The sequence below is a fragment of the Triticum dicoccoides genome, chromosome 5B (assembly GCF_002162155.2).
Source record: "Triticum dicoccoides isolate Atlit2015 ecotype Zavitan chromosome 5B, WEW_v2.0, whole genome shotgun sequence".
In the NCBI taxonomy this organism is placed as follows: Eukaryota; Viridiplantae; Streptophyta; class Magnoliopsida; order Poales; family Poaceae; genus Triticum; species Triticum dicoccoides.
Window position 1 is genome coordinate 508535938 of NC_041389.1, and position 12462 is coordinate 508548399.

The following is a 12462-nucleotide window of genomic DNA, read 5'->3' on the forward strand; positions in this document are numbered from 1 at the left end:
TGTAGCATGTTACTGCTTTCCGTTAATCCTATTCTGATGCATAGCCTGACATTGTTGCTACATCTGTTGATACCTTACCTGCAATCCTAAATACTTAGTGTAGGATGCTAGTTTATCATCATTGGCCCTACATTCTTGTCAGTCTGCCTTGCTATACTATTGGGCCGTGATCACTCGGGAGGTGATCACGGGTATATACTATACATACATACATACTATACAGATGGTGACTAAAGTCGGGTCAGCTCGATGAGTACCCGCAAGTGATTCTGATGAGGGGGCTGAAAGGACAGGTGGCTCCATCCCGGTAGAGGTGGGCCTGGGTTCCCGACGGCCCCCGACTGTTACTTTGTGGCGGAGCGACAGGGCAGGTTGAGACCACCTAGGAGACAGGTGGGCCTGGCCCTGTTCGGCGTTCGCGGATACTTAACACGCTTAACGAGATCTTGGTATTTGATCTGAGTCTGGCTACTGGCCTATACGCACTAACCAACTACGCGGGAACAATTATGGGCACTCGACGTCGTGGTATCAGCCGAAGCCTTCTTGACGTCAGCGATGGAGCGGCGCGCGCCGGATTGGACTGGAACGCCTACTCTTGTATAAGAGAGGCTAGGTCTGCTTCTGGCCGCCCTCGCAACGTGCAGGTGTGCAATGGGCGATGGGCCCAGACCCTTGCACGCATAGGTTTAGGCCGGCGTGCTGACCTCTCTGTTGTGCCTAGGTGGGGCTGCAACGTGTTAATCTTCCAAGGCCGGGCATGACCCAGGAAAGTGTGTCCGGCCAAATGGGATCGAGCGTGTTGGGTTATGTGGTGCACCCCTGCAGGGAAGTTAATCTATTCGAATAGCCGTGATCTTCGGTAACAGGACGACTTGGAGTTGTACCTTGACCTTATGACAACTAGAACCGGATACTTAATAAAACACACCCTTCCAAGTGCCAGATACAACCCGGTGATCGCTCTCTAACAGGGCGACGAGGGGAGGATCGCCGGGTAGGATTATGCTATGCGATGCTACTTGGAGGACTTCAATCTACTCTCTTCTACATGCTGCAAGATGGAGGCTGCCAGAAGCGTAGTCTTCGATAGGACTAGCTATCCCCCTCTTATTCTGGCATTCTGCAGTTCAGTCCACTCATATCACCTCCTTACACATATACCCATGCATATGTAGTGTAGCTCCTTGCTTGCGAGTACTTTGGATGAGTACTCACGGTTGCTTTTCTCCCTCTTTTCCCCTTTTCCCTTCTACCTGGTTGTCGCAACCAAATGCTGGAGCCCTAAAGCCAGACGCCACCGTCGACGACGACTACTACACTGGAGGTGCCTACTACTACGTGCAGGCTGCTGACGACGACCATGAGTAGTTAGGAGGATCCCAGGCAGGAGGCCTGCGCCTCTTTTGATCTGTATCCCAGTTTGTGCTAGCCATCTTATGGCAACTTGTTTAACTTATGTCTGTACTCAGATATTGTTGCTTCCGCTGACTCGTCTATGATCGAGCACTTGTATTCGAGCCCTCGAGGCCCCTAGCTTGTATTATGATGCTTGTATGACTTAATTATGTTTTAGAGTTGTGTTGTGATATCTTCCCGTGAGTCCCTGATCTTGATCGTACACATTTGCGTGCATGATTAGTGTACGATTGAATCGGGGGCATCACAAGTTGGTATCAGAGCCGACTGCCTGTAGGAATCCCCCTTCCAACTCCTTGGCCGAAGTCGTGTCTAGACTTTACAAAACTTTTACTAACATGGCTGTGCGGCCCATGGGCCCACGTCGCCATTGGGTGGTATTAGGATCTTTTGCTCCTTGTCTATACTCTGGGGCTCTGATCTCTCTTCTATTCGGGTTAAATGAATTTTGCTAAATCTAACATTAGGATCTCGTTATCACTTTCACCCGGAGAGCCCCTCATTTCTGATGATCGTCTGCTGCACGTGAAGACCCTGAAGATACTCTCCGCTGTTAACCCGAGAACTTATGTTCATCGCATTTGCAATTCCCCTTCCACCATCAACCCTTATGGATAACTTCTTGCAATTGTTATTCTTACATTCATCCCCAGTTGGTCTTGTTATTACCAGATACCTCGAAACACTTGTCGTTGTTTCGATAATCCTTTGAGCTTACCGCCTTGCTGTTCTTTGTCACCTGAATACCCCTATGGATAATTCTCGCACTTACCGAGTATCCGCTCATCCCCCAGTTGTTCATGTGTTTCACAATGGTCTTCGAAATACTATTCAATCCTCCAAAAATCCTTAGTAGCTTATTGCTCTGCAATACTGGTCTACTTGCATGATGGATGCTTTTCATATGTCTGGCAATATTCGTTAGTATCCTTAGGCACCGTCATTTTGATCCTTTTGATTCAACATGAGTGCGAATGCACACAATCATCAGTTGATCCTTTTAAATTATCTTTTCGGCTCAGACGTCATTTTAAACATGAGTTGGTTCTTGACCAATCAATGCCTTGATCGGTTGTGCTTCTAAGTCTATTGAACTTATTCATTTTTCAATCAAAACGATTGCTTCTTATCCCTTGATTTGGAAATCATAAAATTTCTTTGCATTAAGCTTTAATTAGTTAGTTGTTTCTAGAATCGAATGCCTTTGTATTGTTTCTTCCTCTGTTTGAGTACTGATGCTTACGTCAGATCCCTTGAGAACCATCGGATCCTTTGTTGGATTTTACCCGACAACGTCCCTCATATTCAATACTTTGGAAGTTCTTTCCCTGATACATAATGTCGTTGGTAAATCCTATTCTCTGATTTGGCCAACCATGCTCTGCTTTCGAGCTGGTGATATTTACTATTGAAGCTTGTGGTATATGTTTCCACGATGCCCCGAGGGGTTGAACATATGCCTTCCTTAATCTGTGTGAACCCGAAATTTTTCACGGGTCATACTCCTCTGGTAATTCACTAGGTAGGTTTCACACTCAACTCATTTTAATAGAGAAGTGAATGAATGGTCATGCATTGGAGAAGTGGGAGTCGACCTTGAACTTTGTGTTCATGCCCATGGACACGATGCTAATCTTATCATGGATGCTCCTCTTAAACCCTCTTTGGTATAAGTTCTTATATCTGGGATTCGGCCTTTTGCAATCATGGTTCCGGCCATGTTCTCCTTTTAAATACCATTTCTTGGACAAGTTGAAGTACTTGTCTTCTACAGATCATTGCACCTGTCCAACCTTTACTTTGCTCTACCATTGAGTATTAAACTCTGGCATCTCAAGAATATCATGGAACTGCATAACTTATTATGAGTTCTTCAAGTATTATATCTCACTGATTCCAATTTTCCCCGGGTTCTGAGTTGTTAGACACTCAAGGACATTGATAAGTGAATCAATTCCGCACTCCGATTCAATAAAGTAATCTCCGTTGATTATGAGTTTAATAATTCTTCAAGTCATTCCTAGCCTGATCGGCTATATCATTACCATGTTAAATTTTAATTGTGCTACCCGGTCCTTCTTCCCGTAGCACAATTATTTGACGATGAGCTAAGCTTACGTTGATCTTCCTCATCATATCAGTTCGCCTTGGACAACAAGCTTGGTTTCGAGTTTGTGTCGTACCCTTGGTTCCAATAACCTTTCGCTTTACCATTCATTTGACTTGATGTCATCGCCGATCGATTACATCTTGAAATCTCTCGACAAAGTGTGTCGTGATCATCATCAACCTCATGAGCTCTTCCAGGATATCAAATGAGTTCATGATGAGAAATACCATCCTTGCCCTCGATGATCTGCGTTATCAACGACCACTTTATTGCCTTCCTACCAACACAAGCTTATTCGTGTTTGATGTTATACCTTGAGTTCCTTGCTATCCAGCAATTGTTCTCCCTTACCTTGGAACATTAACATCTCTTATGTCATCAATGTTGTGAGAATTTCACCACCTCTTAAGAATTCTTGGTATGGTGATACTTCTCACCATCACCATTCTTTCTTGGGTCCTCGTGTTGATTCCAACCAGGGTACCAACAAGTGAGCGGTGCTGTTTGGATTCCGCCCTTCTAGCAACCCTATTGCTTTGAAGTTAATGGTCGACCGTTCATTCTTAGACTATTGATTATTGAATCACCATTCCAATGTTGGCCGTGCAACCCAGCCCATATTTCGGGTGCACCTTTCAACCATTGTTAAATTGTGTATGTTTTCCTCGAGCATACATCAATATATCATTTTGATCTGACAAATGTTATCTCCTTGTTCACATAATTGTGGAAATCCATCTTTTGGAAATCCCAATGAATTGTTGCTGAGCTCATCCTGCCACCTCCTCACCCTCTCCTTGGTTTAATGATGAACTCATGATTCAGAACTTGCTTCCATAGTTTATTTCCCGAGAATCTTGCAACTCCATCACGTCAAATTGAGTTGCACCCTTCCTTCTCAGGCATCATGAGTCTGAGGTATCCTGACACCAATCAGATCCAAATCTCGGGTCAGATATGATGGTTTGAACTTATTTCCAAGAGATATAACATTGGCCTTTATATGACCCGGTGAGGTGATGTCATGCCTAGCACACCTGGCCGAAGGACCTATTGTTATAGTTCAATTTTGGCAAGGTTAACCATTCTTCCATGAGGAAATTATAAGACTTATTCTATGAGTTGTTCCTGATGAATCCTTTGTGTATCCAAAGTCTGACCCTTGCTTGAAGACCATGTCAATGCTATCTCAAAGCATGTCCGTGGCACTCCGATTTTCAGTAAGAACATTTGAAGCACAAATGCTAAATTTTCCTTATCAATTACCCCAACACCGTTGTATGGGTAATGTCATGAAATTTCTCTTCCCTACCCAAAGAGTTTTCTACATTATATCCTGTCATGTATATCATGCTCTGCTTGTCCTTGGGAAGGATATACCCTTGGAATATGTGTTTAAACACATTTTCCTTTCCATTGTTCTGTTTAATCTGATAATCATATTTTCCTTTCCATTGTTTGCTTTAACCCTTCTTGTGATCTATATGATCTAAGCAGTAATATTCTCCTGCTTTTGTAAACACCTCAGTGTACAATTCTGCCAGAAAGACCCTGTACTTTTGATTGATGACATTCCGGCAACCACCAATGGACGAGAACTTTGCCAATTGGTTTGCCTCGTTCAACAAGTAGGAAAAAATTGCTCTCTTCGTTCCCCGTCCTTGGTACCGACATTGTTGCCGGCATAGCTGACAAGCTATTCACTGACATGCCTCCCTGTCGCGGTTGTGTAAGATGTCATCACCCTTCCCACTTTCAACCACATGGTGGGCCCATAACCCACAGTTCCACAGGATCGAAACCTGACTCTCCTGTACACCCCCTGTTCCCAAAGTTATTCCTCGCGCATGGCCTCGTATGTAATTCACGGGCCACCGTCCTAAGTGATCTATTCTGGTAACAGACGCAATACTCAATCTCGTTGCTCTGGACCCCTTCCGCATGTTGTTTCAGACATCGAACGATTGACTACCCGCTTGAAACTTCCCATAATAACTCCTTACTTTGCTCTCGATATTTTCGGAGGTTTCAATTCGAGAGTTACTTTCCGCCTCCCTCCCCGATGTTATCTACCAAATAGTCAACCTTGCCGAGGTCCGTTCTCCCGGAATGCTCCCCCTTTATTCTTTCGTAAGTACGATGGAGTTTCCGAAGAAAGGATGCCGACTTCATCTTAATGACCTGAAGCAAAAAAATGAAGACATCAATGTAATGGATCGACCACTTCGAGAAGAGCAACCAAGACCGAGAAGATTCGTTAGAATTTCGTAACCCGAACCTTTCCCCTTTACTCCCCTCTTAAATCTCGGGACGAGATTTCTTGTAGTGGAGGAGAATTGTGACGCCCGGATAATCAAGCTACAGTAACCTCTGTTAATGATGCCACATCACCACTCTTACTGTTGCTAACCTCGCAATGATTCGATACCTTTTCAAATTCAAATTCAAATTAATGTCAAGCGACAAAGTTTTCAAAATATTAAACTAAAATGTTCGGAGTGTGCAGTTAAATGCCTAGGTGATTATAGTGCAACAAACACCCTTTTTGAAAATGTCTAAATATATTAAAATGAAATAAAACAGAAAAAGGAAATAAATAAAAGGAAAAGACAAATCTAACTAAAAATAAAAAGAGGCACCCCACTGGGCCATATGTGGCCCAGCTGGCTAGCCCAACTGGGCAAAGGCCGAGCCGACTGGCCCAGCCGGCCGACCCACCCCCCTCCATATCCCCACCAGGGAGGAAACCCTAACCCACGACCCACCTCACTCCCCCCCACCCGCGTCTCCCTCGCCCCCCCGATCTGGATCGGGGGAAGCGGCGCCCCGACCCCATCACTTCGGCGCCCCGCCCCTGCCGATGCCGCCGGCGCTCCTCGTCGCCGCATCGTCCCACCTCCACCTTGCCCTCGTCGCCGGATACGCCCCGACCACTTTCCCCGAGCCCGATCCCTTGCCGTCGCCGGATCGCCTCGACGCCGCCGAGGAGAGCTCGCCGGAGGCCACGGCGCCGGACCTCCCCGCCGGCCTGCTTCCTCCTCCTCGACGGCCTGCCTCCACTCTGTCTGCGCCGTCTCCGTCCTCCTCCTCACGCACGGCTGCCCGGACCCTACGAATCCCGGTGAGGCCACGGCCTCCTCCTCCTCCTTCCCTGCCTCTGCTCGAGGTTGAACACGCGTACACGCACCACCGCGCCGTCCACCGTCGGCCCGCGCCCTACCTCGCCCTCCCACGCGCGCCATGGAATGCCCCTGTAGCCGGAGCCCATGCTCGCTTGCCGGCCCGACCGCGCCGCCGTTGCGCAACTGCCCCCGGCCCCTCCCTCCACGTGCGCCCGCCTAGCCTTCCGCGCGTGCTCGCTGGAGCTGCGGCCTCCACCGACCGCCGCCACCACCCTCCGTCGGTGCCGCCCTTCGCCGGCGCCGTTCACTGCCGGTTCCCCCTTGCTCCACCTACCGCGGCCGACGCCACGCTGGCCGCGCTCGCTGGAGCCCCGTTCCAGCCTCGCCTCGCTATCGGGCAGGGCTGTGGCCTCACCCGCCTGCCCGATGCCCAGTACCCGTTAGCCTCCTCCTGGGCCACTTCCAATAGGGGCCCACACCCCAGAACGGTTTAATAAAAAAAGAATTAAAAAATAATAACAATAAAATTAATATATTAATTAATTAATTAATTAACTCGACTTAATTAATTAATTAGTTATGTTTAATTAACCTAATTAACTAGTGTTAAATTAATTAAACAATAATTAGATTAGTTAAACCCTAATTAGAATAATCAGAGTATGACATGTGGGTCCCACCTGTTAGGTTGACCAGGTCAACTGTACGGTTGACTGCTGACGTCATACATACATCATGCTGACGTCATCAAACACTGTTCTGGATAATGTTGTATTAAAATAATTAAATAAATTTTAAAAATGATTAAATCTTTTAAAATTAGTATAAAATAAACCGTAGCTCGGATGGAAAAACTTTGTACATGAAAGTTGCTCAGAATGATGAGACGATTCTGGATACGCAGCCTGTTCGTCCGCCACACATCCCTAGCATAGCAAACTCGCAACTTTTCCCCTCCGATTCATTTGTCCGAAAATGCGAGACACCGGGGATACTTTCCCGGATGTTTCCCCCTTTCGCCTGTATCACCTACTACCGCGTTAGGGCACACCTAGCAACGCGCTTTGTCATGTCATGCATCGTCATGCATTTGTTTGCATTATATTTATTGTTTCTTCCCCCCTCTTTTCTTCGGTAGACTACAAGACCGATGCCGCTGCTGCCCGGTTCGACTACGGAGTTGACGCCCCCTCTCTCTTGCCAGAGCAACCAGGCAAGCCCCCCCCCCCTTGATCACCAGATATCGCCTATTCTCCTCTATACTGCTTACATTAGAGTAGTGTAGCATGTTACTGCTTTCCGTTAATCCTATTCTGATGCATAGCCTGACATTGTTGCTACATCTGTTGATACCTTACATGCAATCCTAAATACTTAGTGTAGGATGCTAGTTTATCATCATTGGCCCTACATTCTTGTCAGTCTGCCTTGCTATACTATTGGGCCGTGATCACTCGGGAGGTGATCACGGGTATATACTATACATACATACATACTATACAGATGGTGACTAAAGTTGGGTCAGCTCGATGAGTACCCGCAAGTGATTCTGATGAGGGGGCTGAAAGGACAGGTGGCTCCATCCCGGTAGAGGTGGGCCTGGGTTCCCGACGGCCCCCGACTGTTACTTTGTGGCGGAGCGACAGGGCAGGTTGAGACCACCTAGGAGACAGGTGGGCCTGGCCCTGTTTGGCGTTCGCGGATACTTAACACGCTTAACGAGATCTTAGTATTTGATCTGAGTCTGGCTATTGGCCTATACGCACTAACCAACTATGCGGGAACAGTTATGGGCACTCGACGTCGTGGTATCAGCCGAAGCCTTCTTGACGTCAGCGACGGAGCGGCGCGCGCCGGATTGGACTGGAACGCCTACTCTTGTATAAGAGAGGCTATGTCTGCTTCCGGCCGCCCTCGCAACGTGCAGGTGTGCAATGGGCGATGGGCCCAGACCCCTGCGCGCATAGGTTTAGACCGGCATGCTGACCTCTCTGTTGTGCCTAGGTGGGGCTGCAACGTGTTGATCTTCCAAGGCCGGGCATGACCCAGGAAAGTGTGTCCGGCCAAATGGGATCGAGCGTGTTGGGTTATGTGGTGCACCCCTGCAGGGAAGTTAATCTATTCAAATAGCCGTGATCTTCGGTAACAGGACGACTTGGAGTTGTACCTTGACCTTATGACAACTAGAACCGAATACTTTATAAAACACACCCTTCCAAGTGCCAGATACAACCCGGTGATCGCTCTCTAACAGGGCGACGAGGGGAGGATCGCCGGGTAGGATTATGCTATGCGATGCTACTTGGAGGACTTCAATCTACTCTCTTCTACATGCTGCAAGATGGAGGCTGCCAGAAGCATAGTCTTCGATAGGACTAGCTATTCCCCTCTTATTCTGGCATTCTGCAGTTCAGTCCACTCATATCGCCTCCTTACACATATACCCATGCATATGTAGTGTAGCTCCTTGCTTGCGAGTACTTTGGATGAGTACTCACGGTTGCTTTTCTCCCTCTTTTCCCCTTTTCCCTTCTACCTGGTTGTCGCAACTAGATGCTGGAGCCCTGAAGCCAGACGCCACCGTCGACGACGACTACTACACTGGAGGTGCCTACTACTACGTGCAGGCTGCTGACGACGACCATGAGTAGTTAGGAGGATCCCAGGCAGGAGGCCTGGGCCTCTTTCGATCTGTATCCCAGTTTGTGCTAGTCATCTTATGGCAACTTGTTTAACTTATGTCTGTACTCAGATATTGTTGCTTCCGCTGACTCGTCTATGATCGAGCACTTGTATTCGAGCCCTCGAGGCCCCTGGCTTGTATTATGATGCTTGTATGACTTAATTATGTTTTAGAGTTGTGTTGTGATATCTTCCAGGGAGTCCCTGATCTTGATCGTACACATTTGCATGCATGATTAGTGTACGATTGAATCGGGGGCGTCACAAAACCCTTGGACGAGGGTCAAGAAAACCCCTCTGCCCAATGGGGTCCTAAGAAGCGGCGGCTCCATGGACGGCGCCAACGCCAAGCCCAGGAGCACGAGGTCCAGAATCGGCGACGGAGCAGGAACGGTCGGCACCGCATTGGCCGACCCTCGTGGTGGACGGCAACAGATGGGGGACGGCGCTCGCAGCACCGATGCCAGGTCCTTGCCCGAGTTCTGGAGCCCGGCCAGCCAGGGCTCCTGGATGCTGGCGATGCGCTGGTCAAAGGAGGTCAGAGGGCGGCGCAGCGGTGCGCGAGGCGGAGCCATCGGAGGAGAGGAGAGGGAGAGGCAGTGAGGCAGAGAGGGAGCAGTGGGAACAGTGCGGGCTAGGCGGTGACAGGAGAGTGGAGTGGGAGCTATGAGCCGTCGCATCCGTCTCCCGCGCTGCCCGAGGCGTGCAACCAACCCCCCCTCCCCGCGCCGCACCGAGCCAGGCTCTGGCCTGCTTTAAGTTTCGTGCGGGCCACAACCCAAATGCAGTCCAGTCAACCAAACAGGCCACGCACATCCCGCGCGGGCCTGTTTAGGCTGCATGCGGGTAACCAAACGCGCGCGAAGCGTTTATCACTTGGCCAAACACACACATACATGGTATCCTCGATCCCTGACGTCTTGAGTATACACTCCGGCAGTCGCCTCGTATGCCCTTAGTTTGCATAATCTATGGAGGCCACTCCAAATCAAGCCCTCTAGCCTCCGTATTTGGTGGCTAGGTTCGTTGATATGGAACGGCCTAAAAGTAACCTCTAGCGCAGGGGGAAGTTTCAGCCCAACCTCTTCCTCCCGCCCGGAGCCCGGTCAATGGTGCTTTTGTATGACTGTCGCGGAAAGGGCACCAATAAATGGCCACCATTGTGTTTCGCACTTGTTTTCCACCCCCGTGCATGGCAAATATGGCTTTGTTTCCCGCCAAGCACGCCCATTAGAGGGTACATAAAACTGATCACTCCACTCGGCAACGCCACTCAGCCATCTTCCCTCTTTGCCAACACCAGTTTGCCCCACTATATTCCCCTTCCCCAACGTCATCACACTCATCCCCATCTACCATATCATGGCAGTTGCGCCCTCCTCACGAACTTTTCCCTAGCGAGACCGAAGAGGACCACATCAAGAGAGAGTTCTGTGAATGGGCATGTAACTACTCCCGGTGGGTCGAGGAGGACACATCCACAAGGTTAAATCAGCCGTTGGTTTGGGGCGCCTCCCCGCCGCTCTCCGCTACTTTGTCTGAATGTTAGTAGCCACCTTGGCAGAAATGGACGTTGCGCTCATGCTTGGCTTCAAAAATATGGCCGCAGATGTGTTCGTCGACCATGTGGCCGCGAAAGTCGACACAATCGAAGCCTCCAGGCCAGTGAGGTGACTTCCAAACGGAGGAAGAGGCCACGGTTCAAATTACAGAAAAGAATAGTAGTTTAAATGGTTGTTCAAATCTTTGTAATCGTTGTTGGAATCAATGTTGATCCAGTAGAAACAACGTCCATTGTTGTGATGAGGAAGCAAGAGGTCTTATAGGCAATGAAAAACAGGTCTCACATGGATTATTTTAAGTTGATTTATGTAGATATTACATTTATGCATCACCTCGACAGCCTATATAGTATTATGAAACACACTCTAATGCGTGTGATTGAGGCTGCGAACATAGTGACTCTACTAGAGTTGCTCTTGCTCCAATACTTTTTTAGAACGAAGGCTCAAGAGGAGTCCGGCTTTGAATTAACAAAGTCATCAACCAGCCAGCATTACACTAGGCCACCATTACAACCAACAGGGAACAGAAAGGAAATGCTATAGCAGATACAAAGTGTTGCCGAGCAGCTTACAAGCACCAAATACTACAAGCCTACAAAATAATCTAAATATGCACTAGCTTGTAGTCGACGGAGTCCTCCGAATGAACTTGTCCCGGAAGAGCGAACAGAGAGGAACATCAAACGACACCAATGCCCAACATCAAAGGACCGCGCCTCATCTACCCAGGAAGGTGGACAACGAATTCGTGCCATTGTTCTCCAAATCCGGAGGGGACCCCTGCCCCTCGCCTTGGCTCGGAAGGCGCCGGACCGCCGGAAGATGGAATTGCTCACCTAGAGCAAATAAGGGACATGGTTCTGGCCACCAAGGGAGATACTCAGCCCGACTTGTCGCAGCACGAAGGAAAACAGAAGGATATCCACGCCGAGGCTCTCTGATGCAAGCACGAGGGGGGAAAACTGCAAGGGAGCTGTCACTGATCAAACATACAGAGAAAAGAGATGGAGCACCACAACTGGAATTAGTTCAGGCCCGTACTAATCAGCTCCCTGTTCATGCCATTGCGTTGATCAGTTGCTAGTGAGAACCCCTATCCCCTCCCTGCCCAAGGCAATGACGCCAATCAAGCAGAAACTGACCGGCAAATGAACAAAACATAAGGAGTGCCGAGCTTCACTAATTCAGAGACAAAGCACCATGTTCCATCTCCCTCACCGAAGACGCAGCCAACCCAGCAGCCACCACGCTGCCTCACTGCATGCTCCCACCTTGGCCCAAGACGGCACCTTCCAGAAGGAGACGACGCACGCTGCGCCGTAGCCGTCCAGTCTATGCAAGACAAGGGATTTATCCCGGGAAAGAAGCGGGAGGGAGAGGAACCAAACCTCGACGACGCCTCCGAGGAGGGGAACGACACAGGCCGATGTCGCCGCCGCCGTGGCCAGAGAACCAACCAAGGATTTCTCCCGGTCCAAGTTTGCGACTCCTGCCAGTCCACCTCCACCGGCTCACGCGACCAAAGGCCACCGACGACCAGATCCGGCGGGGAAGCAGCACTGCG